Source organism: Mus pahari, chromosome 11, assembly GCF_900095145.1.
Source record: "Mus pahari chromosome 11, PAHARI_EIJ_v1.1, whole genome shotgun sequence".
NCBI lineage: Eukaryota > Metazoa > Chordata > Mammalia > Rodentia > Muridae > Mus > Mus pahari.
This window is the reverse complement of record NC_034600.1, coordinates 75,899,472-75,911,510: the sequence shown is the minus strand read 5'-3', so window position 1 is coordinate 75,911,510 and position 12,039 is coordinate 75,899,472. Positions and strand designations below refer to the sequence as shown.

General features: G+C 44.8%; 1 pseudogene; it reads left to right on the top strand.

Moving 5' to 3' along the window:
• Window positions 1-1,110: 1,110 nt before the first annotated feature.
• On the top strand, window positions 1,111-1,971 carry LOC110329179 (annotated as a pseudogene).
• Window positions 1,972-12,039: the final 10,068 nt, after the last annotated feature.

The window sequence follows — 12,039 nt, the reverse complement described above, 5'->3', positions numbered from 1 at the left end:
CGGGAGTCAGCTTCATTGAGACAGCTCTACTTTATTGTTCCAGGGATACGGTATATATTAGGGTATGGGTGGAAAGGGTAGTTTGATCAAAACACAGCACCTAATTATCATGCAGCGGGAAGGGTCGAGAGGGGCTTACAGGTGCTGAACCATTCTAGCGCTTGCAGGAAGCTATGTGCAGGGTCATCCTCTAGACCGAGCTCAGGCCCCTGAGCGTAGACAGGCTCTCCAGGTCAGTGGGAAATGGGAAACCCTGTTGAGAAAGGGAGTCCTCCGTTTTGCACCAATCTTGGAGAGCTATCCAGACATGGTGGATTGCCACTCAACAGCAGAGTCTTCCAACAGTTCCTTCTGTAAATAAGTAAATCACTGAATATGGAGAAACACAGTATGAGTTCACTTATGTGAAGCCTCTAAGCAACCGCATCCTAGGCACAGAGGACAGTGGCTTCCGGGAGCTGTCAGCAGATGAGTGGGTGTTATCTTTTAATAGCACAGGGTTTAGGCTTCACAAAAAGGAAACTGATCCTGGAGAGAGGAACTGGTGGTTGCTTACAACAATACAATGTAACTAATGACACCCTATAGACTTTAAAATGGTGGAAATGGTACATTTTATTTTCCTAAGGAGTCACAAACAAGTATCTGTCCACAGTCGCTGATGACAGAGGGAAGGAACAGTTCCACCTGAGTGTAGCTGGGTGAGCAAATGGGTTGATGGGAAATGTTTGCAGGAGGGAGGGTGAGGGGCTGCTTATAGAAACATGAATAAATCTCGGGCCTCTCCACGACTGAGAAGCCCACCCCCCGCACCCCAACCCGGGGAATGATGATTGTGAAAGCCAAACTCCAGACTTTCCCCACTACCAATGTGTAGGCCTCTCCTTTAACATCAGCAGATCAATAGTTAGATAATCATTAGAAGGGGCCTTGTGAGTCTTGTCACCTTCTGAGCTCCAGTGTCTTTTGTGCCTCTCTTCTCCCTCAAGGAGGGGATATTTCAGTTCTGGGGAAATAGCTACACAACAAACCACAATTAAAAGTCAAGAGCTGGAGAGATGGCTCGCTGGTTAAAAACACTGGCTGCCTTCTTCTTCCGGAAAACACCAAATGGCGGATGACGCCGGTGCAGCGGAAGGGCCTGGAGGACCCGGGGGCCCAGGATTAGGAGCAGCTTCCGTGGAGGATTCGGCAGCGGGCTTAGGGGTCCCGGTCGTGGCCGTGGTCGAGGCCGCGGGGCTGGTGGAGGTAAAACTGAAGACAAGGAGTGGATCCCCGTCACCAAGCTGGGCCTCCTGGTTAAGGACATGAAGATCAAGTCGTTGGAGGAGATCTACCTGTTTTCCCTGCCCATTAAGGAGTCTGAGATCATTGACTTCTTCCTGGGTGCATCCCTAAAGGATGAGGTTCTGAAGAATGCCGGTGCAGAAACAGACTCGGGCTGGCCAGTGGACCAGGTTCAAGGCATTCGTCGCTATTGGGGACTACAATGGTCACGTTGGTCTTGGTGTTAAGTGCTCCAAGGAGGTTGCTACTGCCATCCGAGGGGCCATCATCTTGGCCAAGCTTTCCATCGTCTTTATGTGGAGAGGCTACTCAGGGATCAAGATTGGCAAGCCCCACACTGTTCCATGCAAGGTAACAGGCCAATGTGGCTCTGTGCTGGTGCGGCTCATCCCTGCCCCCAGGGGCACTGGCATTGTCTCTGCTCCTGTGCCGAAGACGCTCCTGATGATGGCCGGTATAGATAACTGCTACACTTTAGCCAGAGGCTGCACTGCCACCCTGGGCAACTTTGCCAAGACCACCTTTGATGCCATCTCCAAGACTTACAACTACCTGACCCACGACCTCTGGAAAGAGACTGTCTTCACCAAGTCTCCTTACCAGGAACTCACTGATCATCTTGTGAAAACCCACACCAGAGTCTCTGTTCAGAGGACCCAGGCTCCAGCTGTGACTACCACATAAGGGTTTTTAATACAAGAAAAATAAATGGATTAAGTCTGCTAATTAAAAAAAACAAAAAAACAAAAAAAAACACTGGCTGCTCTTGCAGGGACCCAAGTTCAGTTCCCAGCACACACATGGAGGTCCACAACTACTTCTAATTCTAGTTCCATCTTCTTCTCGTCTCTAAAGGCACCGGGCACACACACAGTGGTATGTACACACACATCCAGGCAAATACTCTACATGAAATAGATTTTTTTTTTAAAAAAATCCATCACAAAGTAAAATAATATCGCACTGCAGAAGTATATAAAAGAAAGGGCAGGGTGAGATGCTATGCAAAGACAGAGGGAGAAAGAAGAACAGAGAACATCTGTGGACCCCTCCTGTGTTAAAGGACAGGCACTCAATATGACAAGACATAAAGTTCCCCAAGGGCTCAGGCTTACAGACTCTTGGAGGATAAGCAAGTGCTAACTTGGGACACATGTCCTACCAAGTGCCTGGTTCTCCCATTTCTCTGAGTACTGGTTCTGTTGCTTTAATTCTGATGTGTGACTGGTTATGGTCTGGTAGTACAGAAAGGTAGGAGAGGGTTTGCAGAAAGACAGGAGTCTGACAATCTATGGAGAACATATCCAGACTGGCCCCTTGGACCAAGACCTTAGGCATCTTATCACCTGAGTTTAGGATGAAGGGATGCAGCCAGTAACCTTTCCAACCTCCACAAGCTCTCTCTCCACGTTGTATCAGGGTTACATCATCTGCAGAACCCAGAGCAAAATGAGACATGTGGTCCCTTCTTCAAAAACCTAGACTTTTAGGCAACCAGAGCCAAGTTTTAGATCAAGCACAGTGTGTTCCCTTGAGACAGACATCATGCCTACACAGACAGCCTGATTTCCAGTGACAAGGAGGAGGCAGGATGTGTTGAAGGGTGTATTGTTGGTGTGGTAGAAAGTCCTCAAAGACTGCCTTTTATTTAATGTGTGTGTGTGTGTGTGTGTGTGTGTGTGTGCCTGTGTTTGTCTGTGTGTGTGAGTGTGTCTGTGTCTGTGTGTGCTTTTGTGTCTGTGTCTGTGTGTCTATGTGTGTTTATGTCTGTATGTCTGTGTGTCTGTGTGTCTGTGTATGTGTATATGTGTCTGTGTGTATGTCTGTGTGTCTGTGTATGTCTGTGTGTGTCTGTGTGTGTGTCTGTGTGTATCTGTGTGTCTGTGTGTGTATGTGTCTGAGTGTGTGTCTGTGTATGTGTGTGTCTGTGTGTCTATGTGTGTGTGTCTGTGTGTGTGTGTGTCTGTGAGTGTGTCTGTGTGTGTCTATGTGTGTTTATGTGTCTGTGTGTCTGTGTCTGTGTGTCTGTGTATGTGTGAGTGTTTCTGTGTGTCTGTGTGTGTGTGTCTGTGTGTGTGTGTGTGTGTGTCTATGTGTGTTTATGTGTCTGTGTATGTGTGAGTGTTTCTGTGTGTGTCTGTGTGTGTGTCTGTGTGTGAGTGTTTCTGTGTGTGTGTGTCTGTGTATGTGTGTGTCTGTGTATGTGTGTGTGAGTGTTTCTGTGTGTGTGTGTGTCTGTGTATGTGTGTGTCTGTGTGTGTGTCTGTGTATGTGTGAGTGTTTCTGTGTGTGTCTGTGTGTGTGTCTGTGTGTGTGTGAGTGTTTCTGTGTGTGTCTGTGTGTGTGTGTCTGTGTGTGTGAGTGTTTCTGTGTGTGTGTGAGTGTTTCTGTGTGTGTCTGTGTGTGTGTGTCTATGTGTGTTTATGTGTCTGTGTGTCTGTGTATGTGTGTGAGTGTTTCTGTGTGTGTCTGTGTGTGTGTGTGTGTGTGTGTGTGTGTCTGTGGTACCCTTTTGTATATGCAGGGATGAGGATGTGCATTTGTACATATGTATGAATGTGTGAGCGGTAAGTGGTAAGTGTCTGTGAAGAGTGGACAGAGCTGTTTGCGAGGCAGCAGAGAAGAAATTTCCAAAAGCCCTGTCTCTCCACAGTTAACTGCTTAGACCGGACGCATCAGCTCAGACTCACTGTTGGGAAATCCCAAGTTCGGGGCACAGCCTTTGCTATAACCCAGCAGTTCACCCAGGGACATTGAAATTCAATCTTTTACCTACTCAGACAGACAGGGGAGGAGAACCCAGACTCCTCTTTGCAGCCGAGAGACGCGGTCAAGCTGACTTCCCAGCCCAGCTCTGTGTCTTTCAAACACTGTGACTTCGACAGTTTTAAGCCTTGGTTTCCTCATCTACTAAATGGGGATAAGAGCAGTTATGGAGTAATTAAGATGGTACTCAGAAATCTCTCAGCAGCAGACACACCACAGACTCCTCAGCAAATGCTAGTGCCTTTCACTGGGCTGCGAATTCCACAGGAACACAGGCCTAGTGTTCCTTCCCTCCCCCTCCTTCCCCCTCCTTCCTTCCCTCCCCTTACTCCTCCTCCCCTCCCTCCCCATTTTCTGTATGTCACGTGGTGAGTAGCCTTGATCACAAGTGCTTGGTATGATTATATTCTTGCCTCACCACAGGCCCAGAAGCAATGAAGCCAAGGACTGGATGTAGGCTTAACCACGTGAAGCTGTTAGCAAAATCAGCAGTTCCCTCCTCTAAGCTGCTCTCTCAGTTGTAGCTACAAAAAGCTAATTCATACACATGTTCCTTAGTCAACTGCTGCCGTTCTCTGCCCAAATACTTGGTCTTCATTGCCTTGGACCAGATTGGACCAGATACGAAAGAATGTCCACAGTAGAGCTGCACCCTCCTGAACATCCTTCCCTACCCCAGCCTTTTCCTACTCCACGCTGCCCAGCATCTCTCTCCTCAGGTAAACTTGTCTCACTCCCTGTTCTGTGGATGTGCCCAATTCATTTCCACCACCCAGAATTTCCATGGCCCAAAAAGTCTCTCTGGTCCTCTGCCTGCCCAATCCAACCTGGTAGCGCAGATATTGAAACAGAGTCTGGAGTTTATGACTTCTAGAAAGCATTACAAGTAATGAAATACATGTGTCCCCGCCATGCTCATCACTCTAGAATATATTATCGGTAAGTTAAAGACATAAATGTAGTTTAAATTAATATTTTACTTGCGTGTATTCATTGGATACAAGGTACAAGTATGCAACATAATGATAAAGGCAATTAGCCTTTCCACCCAAGGCATTTTCAAATGCTTTCGTACTAATACAGGATAACTACATATTTACAAGGTACAGTGTGACACTGTATACAAGCATACAATGTGCAGTGATCAATTAATTACTATTTCCTTATCATTACCTCAGCTTGGTGCTCGTCTCTTGTTTTTAAATATGCCATAATATGTAACTACTATACAGTTACTAGGAACTGCATCATAGAATACTTTTCCTTCTTACTGTGCTGTCCAAACTCTCCTTCCCTGTTATGGTGATTTCTTACCCCAATCAGCCCATTTAAAACATACAGAGCTCAGTTATCACATTCGCTAGCTATATGTCTAGATTGGGCAGATCTGTCACTATACGAATTTATTCCCCGACTATGAGATCCCTTGCTACTTGCGGCTTCTCCAGGCCACGTGGTTTTGTTCCATCTTTCTTTCACCTCCTCTTCCTCAGTCTCTCTGAGACTTCCTGCCCCACCTTCCCCTTCCCCCACCCAGTCACTGGCTCTAGCCTTTATCTGACCATTCTGAATGGGCAGAAGTTTAGGTGAGATCGCCTGAATAGGTGAACTGCCACTCACTAGGGGCAGCCCCTCTGGAGGAAGCAGAATTAACATCAGAATACAAACAGCACCCTAACCCTAAGCCTAAGCCTAAACCTAAGCCTAACTTACAGCACTTCCCCTTGCCTTCCTAGGTAATCTCTATTCTACACCCAGAGGGACCTCCTTAGAAAACATGGGTAAGCTCTCTTCTTAAAGCAGAGAAGTGGGGCTGGCGAGATGGCTCAGCAGGTAAGAACAATGACTGCTCTTCCAAAGGTCATGAGTTCAAATCCCAGCAACCACATGGTGGCTCACAACCATCCATAATGAAAATCTGACACCCGTCTAAAGTCAGCTACAGTATAATAATAGAAAAATCTAAAAAATAAAAATAAAAATAAAAGCAGAGAAGGGCTTCCAAAGCACAATAGAGAAGGACTGTCTGTAACATACCTTGTCACCACACACCTTGTCACCACCAAGTCTGGAAGAAAACTCAGGAGATCAGTCAACTAGGATGAAGTACTGAGAATATTTAGCTCTTGAACATTCTATATCATGTGAATGTTCTTTACCTGTAGAATATTATACTCAGCCATGAAAAATAAAATTGTTTGGAATCAAGGTCATTATGCCAGGTGCAGAAAGAGAAATCCCACACTCATATGTGAACGTAGCTCTCACAGGAATTGAGGGTAAAATGATGGTTACCATAATCTGAGGAAACCAGGAGAAAGAGGCATGGGTACCGTGGACAATACGTACCAAGTCTGTCAGCTAAGAGAAATACAACCTGGCCTTCTTTTATATAGTACTTGTGACAATGCATAATAAACAACATATTTCAAAAAACCCAGAAGCAATGATTTTGCATCATTTTTTTTAACCAAGGATCATTGTTTTCAGAGACATCTTGGTTTACCCTGTCTTTAACATTAGATGTTGTATACAGGTCCGAACACAAGCTAGCCCATAACTGTGTATAATTCTATGCGTCAAAATTAATTTAACAGAAACCACTAGTAAGCTAGTGAGATTGCATATCATTAGATCCCACTGAGGGCAGCACTAACACAGCAGGGGCCTTCTCTGTTTCCTCTGTCTGTTCTGACGACCTCCTGGAACTTAAAATGAATTAGAAGCAGGAAGAGATTGTAGCAAAACTATTTTTCGATAATGTATGTTGGGCAGGCCCTTTGAAGATGAATTCCCTCTGGCTATTCATGCTTAAAGCTGGCACCCAGAAGGATGAGGTAGAAGGCGCATTGAGCTCTGTGTGCGTCTTTGTCTTCCAGTGCAGGATTACTTGTGCTTCGGATCCATAGGTTTTATGTTACAGAACTAAGAGCTACTGACTTGGTTGATAAATTCTCACGATTGATTTGACTGCTCTTACATCCTCCAGCTAATTGAAAAAGAATTAACTAAAGGCAGCTTCTTGGTCTCCTGTCGCTGTAACAAAATACCTGTGGCTGGCACTTCACAGAGAGGTTTGCGGAGCAGGCATCTTGCTTTGTCTTGAGGCTCTGTTTCCATATTCACATGCTCTATTCTTCCCTTCCTCTCCATATACCTTCCAGATGGGTAAGACTCCTATTATTACAACAGTCACAGAGGGTATGGTAGGCTCCTTATAAATCTCATTATTCCCAAAATTATGCAGCATTAAATAGAATCGTCATGCTGTTGTTTGACAACAACTGAGAGTCATACATAATCTGACCCTGTTCCTGGCTTGCAGTTTGCACTTAACCTCAACACAGTCCAGAAATTTTTGATAGGTCAGAGTGGATTCCTCTAGTGCCATTGCAGCCCAAAGCAGGAGGAGCTGATGCTACAGGAACAAGCCCCAGGCTCATCTTGGATTGGTGATTACACACAGCCCTCCCTTGGATGTATGGAGGCAAGCAGGCAGAGGACTGTGAGTGGTTTTAAAGGAATCCATCATCACTCATGACAACCTAACTTAGAACATGTTCCCGCAAGCGAGATTTGATAGATCTTCCAGTACAAATCAGAGCATGGTGATTGACAGACATCCTCTGAGGTTAGTTCTTTTTATCTAATTAATGAAGAACAAAATCTGATATATTGAATGGCTTGGTTATATACAGTCAAATTCCATGAGAATTTGGGAAATTTTCTCTACCTTCATTATTGATTTGAATAGTCAAGACAGATTTGTTTACGCCACTGTCATAAAAAGTCCCCAGGACCTCTCTGGCTTTAAATATTGCATCTCACCTATACCCATGACTACTGTGGGTTGGCTGGAAACCCAGGTTAACAGACACTCCACCATCTGGATGTCCCAGACTTCAGTTATGAGGGGAACAGAAAGCAGCAAATGGCACTTGGACAGATAAGACAGTCCATCTGCTGGTGGTAGATACCTGTAATCCCAGCACCTGGGAGCCAGAGACAGAAGGACCAGGAGCCCAAGTCTAACTTGGGCTACATGAGGCCCTGTCTCAAAACAAAATGAAACAGAAGGATTCTGCACAGAAGAAACGCCCATTCTACTTACAATGCTTCAGCCAAGTGAGCCATGTGGGTGAACCAAGAGGGCATGGAGAAGCCTGCCATGATGGGAATCTGCCATAAAGCCCTCCCTAATGATTACTGAAACCCACTGTCTGACCCTTCAGGATTCAGCTGTTTTCATTTATTCTCTCCCCAAGAGAAAGACTTCAAAATCCCCACCTAGTCACAGGTCAGGAACCTCTGGCTGGTGGTCATCAAATCTCCAATAGGACCTCATTGTTTGCACTGTAACAGAAAACCGCAGAGCAGGTGGCTTTAAAAGGAGAGATGTAACTCACAATTCAGGAAGCTGCCAGTCCAGGATCAAGGCCTCTTAGGCTATGGCCTCTCTCCTTAGCTTGAAGAGAGCCATCTTCTCCTTGTGTTCTCATGCGATGTGTAGTCTTTCCTCTGTTGCTTTTCTCTTCTTACAAGGCTACCAGTCTTCTTGGACTAAGACCTAGTCCTATGACCTCATATAACCCAAATTACCCTTTTAAAGTCACTGTTTCTAAATAGGACTCCACTGGGGGTAAAGGCTTCAAACTAAATCGTGGATACCAAGCAGTCCACAGTAAGCAATGATAGGTAACAGAGCTGGACCTGGATGGTCACCTATTGTTCTGAAGGCCATGAATTAGACAAGTTATCCACCTTCTACACACCCAGTCTACAGCAGTGGACTAGGGAACACATACCTCCAAGAAGCATTCCAATTTGAGAAGAGGGGAGACGGGGGGGGGTGTAGACAGTAGCACTGGCTGTAAGCGTCTCTGAAAGCCCCGAACAGTGACCTGGGGAAGGTCATCGGCCCTTAAATGTGCGCAGTAAGGGGAGCTGAGTTACCTGTCCTATGGTCTCTGGCTTGCTTTCCCATTATGCTCTGGGGCACATGCAAACCAGGTATCAGGGAACACCCTTGGCTTGGAGTCGGCATTGGCTGTCTCACCTCATTTCCTGCTCCAGACTCTTTTTGGTTTGTGGTCATTTTCTGTCCCTTACGTTTAGCCTTTCTTCATTCTGTCTCCGGGTTCATTTGTAGGACACCTCTCGCAGTGACTCCATCTGCTCTGTATCAGACGATGACCGTTCCATGTGCTAACAACCACACCTACAATTTTCTTCAAAGACCTCCTTGGCCTTTACTCTGGTAGGCCTCCATAGCCTTGGATAATGATGGGATGGTAAGTGAAATATAACCAAGCAAGTAGTGTTTGAAGGTAGATGAGCAGGTTGCGCCCTTTGCAACAAGGCTCAACTTTAATATATTTTTATTGCCAAGAGACTCTCCCAATTTTCTCCCCTACTGCTGGCACCTGAAATCAGTCAGCCTTTCTGACACTGTGAAGCTTCATACTTTCCATTAATTCCCACTTGGAACCCAGCTAATTCTTTTGTGACCTTGTTTCTTACAAATGCCTTGCCAAAGTCAACCAATAGACAGCAAAACACATCACTACTACTGTGTTTCCCTCCTCTTTCCCTGTAGCCATCATTTCACATATAATCGGCCTTCTGAGTCACTGGGGACAATGGTTTAACCAAGGCTGTGCTACTGAGTGACCTGTCATCCTCCAAGACTTCACAATACTCTCTCCACAGGCTGCAGCTTGTCCTTCAAACCAATGACGAATTATGCTTCTCTAATTATGTTAGTACCCTGCTCCAGCTAGGAGTTTATGAACTTGTCAGAATAAAACTAAATTCTGGAAAAAGAAGTCATGATTTCTTTCTTGAGTGACATCCTCATTATGAATTAGCTGGAGGTGGAGAGGAGCCAACTTGGCTTCATGTCATCTTCACTTAGGAGTACAACCTGACAAAGCCCCTACTATGACATAGCCCCTGCTAATGGCCAGGAAATGTGACTACAGTTGGTGCTTTAGAGCTTACAGGCTTCTGACGACACTTTATTGGCCAACCCAAGTCACATGACCAGGTCTAATTTTAATAAAAAAGCGCATTCTTTCTTGTCCTGGAAAGTAAGGTATCAGAACTGTAATAAACAGCCCTATGTCTAACATTCCTGTGGGTGGTTTGTTTTAGATTGGGGTACTTTGGATTAGCTGCAAACTCTCCACATGCCTATATCTAAATAGGCCCCCCCATCTTTGTCCACTCCTCTAGACAGATCTCACAGCATGATCTCAACACCCAAGTCCCACTGGATTTCAGAAGATTCTTTGTATAAATAAAAATGCATGTTGTAACAATGTTGACAAAGATGGCTATGAAGCAAAATAATTTCTTTACTATAGAGCCATTCAAGGGCACCTCACAGAGCTGGCCACATAGCATAAAATACACTGGGGGGGAGGGAGGGAAATGGCTTTCATCTTTAGGAAGAGAATTCATTCTGGGTTGTGTTAACCTTTGCTGCTCAGGAAATAATTCTTCACCCAGTTATTTTGAAAGATATAGACTATAGCATCTAAAGAATTATCAGTATCTGGAGAGGCCCACGCTGTTTCAGCCTCCAAAACTGTCCATTCTGTGTGACTCTGACGAAGGAGGAGGTCTGCAGTGGTACAAGAATGCCCGATGTTTTCGTGTAGATAATTATCCCACCGTGGGTTCTTTTCACTCTCCATTTGACTCACATCAGTTCTCCATGTGGAGTTGGTGTTTTCCCTTCTGCACAATGCCAAGGGCGACTGTTCAGGAAACCGTTTCTCACAAATGTCACCTTTGTAACCTGCATGGAGAGGGTTTTACTCATTTAGCAATAGAACATCAAACCTATACTTAACACTCAGGGTATGGCCCAAACCCAACGAATGGAGCCTATATTCATTGATGCTATGCTAGAATATGGTATGATTGGTGCCCTTCTTGGTGTGATACTGTGTCCTGGTTTTCCCTGTAGAGTACAGGAAGCCCTGTACATGCCTGTACCTGGCTTAACCTCATTCATGACTTAAGGAACGCAAGGTGGTCTCAGCTCTGTTGCTCAGTGCATTACAGAAACTGAATGCTTGTTGCTTTGTCCAGAACAAGTTTCCTCTCTTATTTACTTCAGCAGCATTGGGCACACACTCAAGCAAGATAACGCTCCATGCTTATGTCTTCTCTGGGAGTTGCAAACAAGACTCAGCCAGCCTGCTGAGCACATGCATATGGGTATTTCAATGTGAGACAGAAGCTGCGCTGCTCACTGAACAGAATGAACCGCAGCTGCTAGCTTAGTTCTGGCTCGAATCACAATTTGTGACTTCTGCCATCTCCGTGGGCTGGTTAAAGCTCTGATTCATGCACAAACCACTCAGGCCATATGGGGTAGGCAACTCAGCTAGGTCTGCAGCCTTCTAGTCCAATTTCATCAAGTGCGAGGGAACAGTTTTCTGCTACCATATCTATTTTCTGATGATTAGCTAGCAGCTGCGTTTAAACTCACTTATTTTTAATCTTCCAAAATAGAATCTGACTTACTCATAGTAAAAGTTGCAGTTATTAAAAATTACTGTCCCAGTCATAGCCCTTAGGGTAGACCTGATATTGTTATGTTGTTTATTTGGTTTTTTGTTTTGTTTTTCCTTTTTTGGTTTTTGGGGGGTTGGTTGGTTGGTTGGTTGGCTTTTGGTTTAGTTTTTTGGGTTTTTTTTTTTTTGGTTTTGTTTTTTTGGTGGGTTTGGTTTTTGGTAAAAGTTAAAATAGTAAAATAGTTAAAATAGTAAAAGTTGCAGTTATTAAAAAATACTGTCGCAATCATAGCCCTTAGGGTAGACATGATACTGTTATTTTGTTTATATGTTTTTTGGTTTGGTTTGGTTTTTGGTTTTTGGTTTTTGGGGTTTGGTTGGTTGGTTGGTTGGTTTTTGGTTTTAGTTTTTTGGGTGTTTTTGTTGTTGTTGTTTTTGGGGGTTTTTTGGTAAAAGTTAA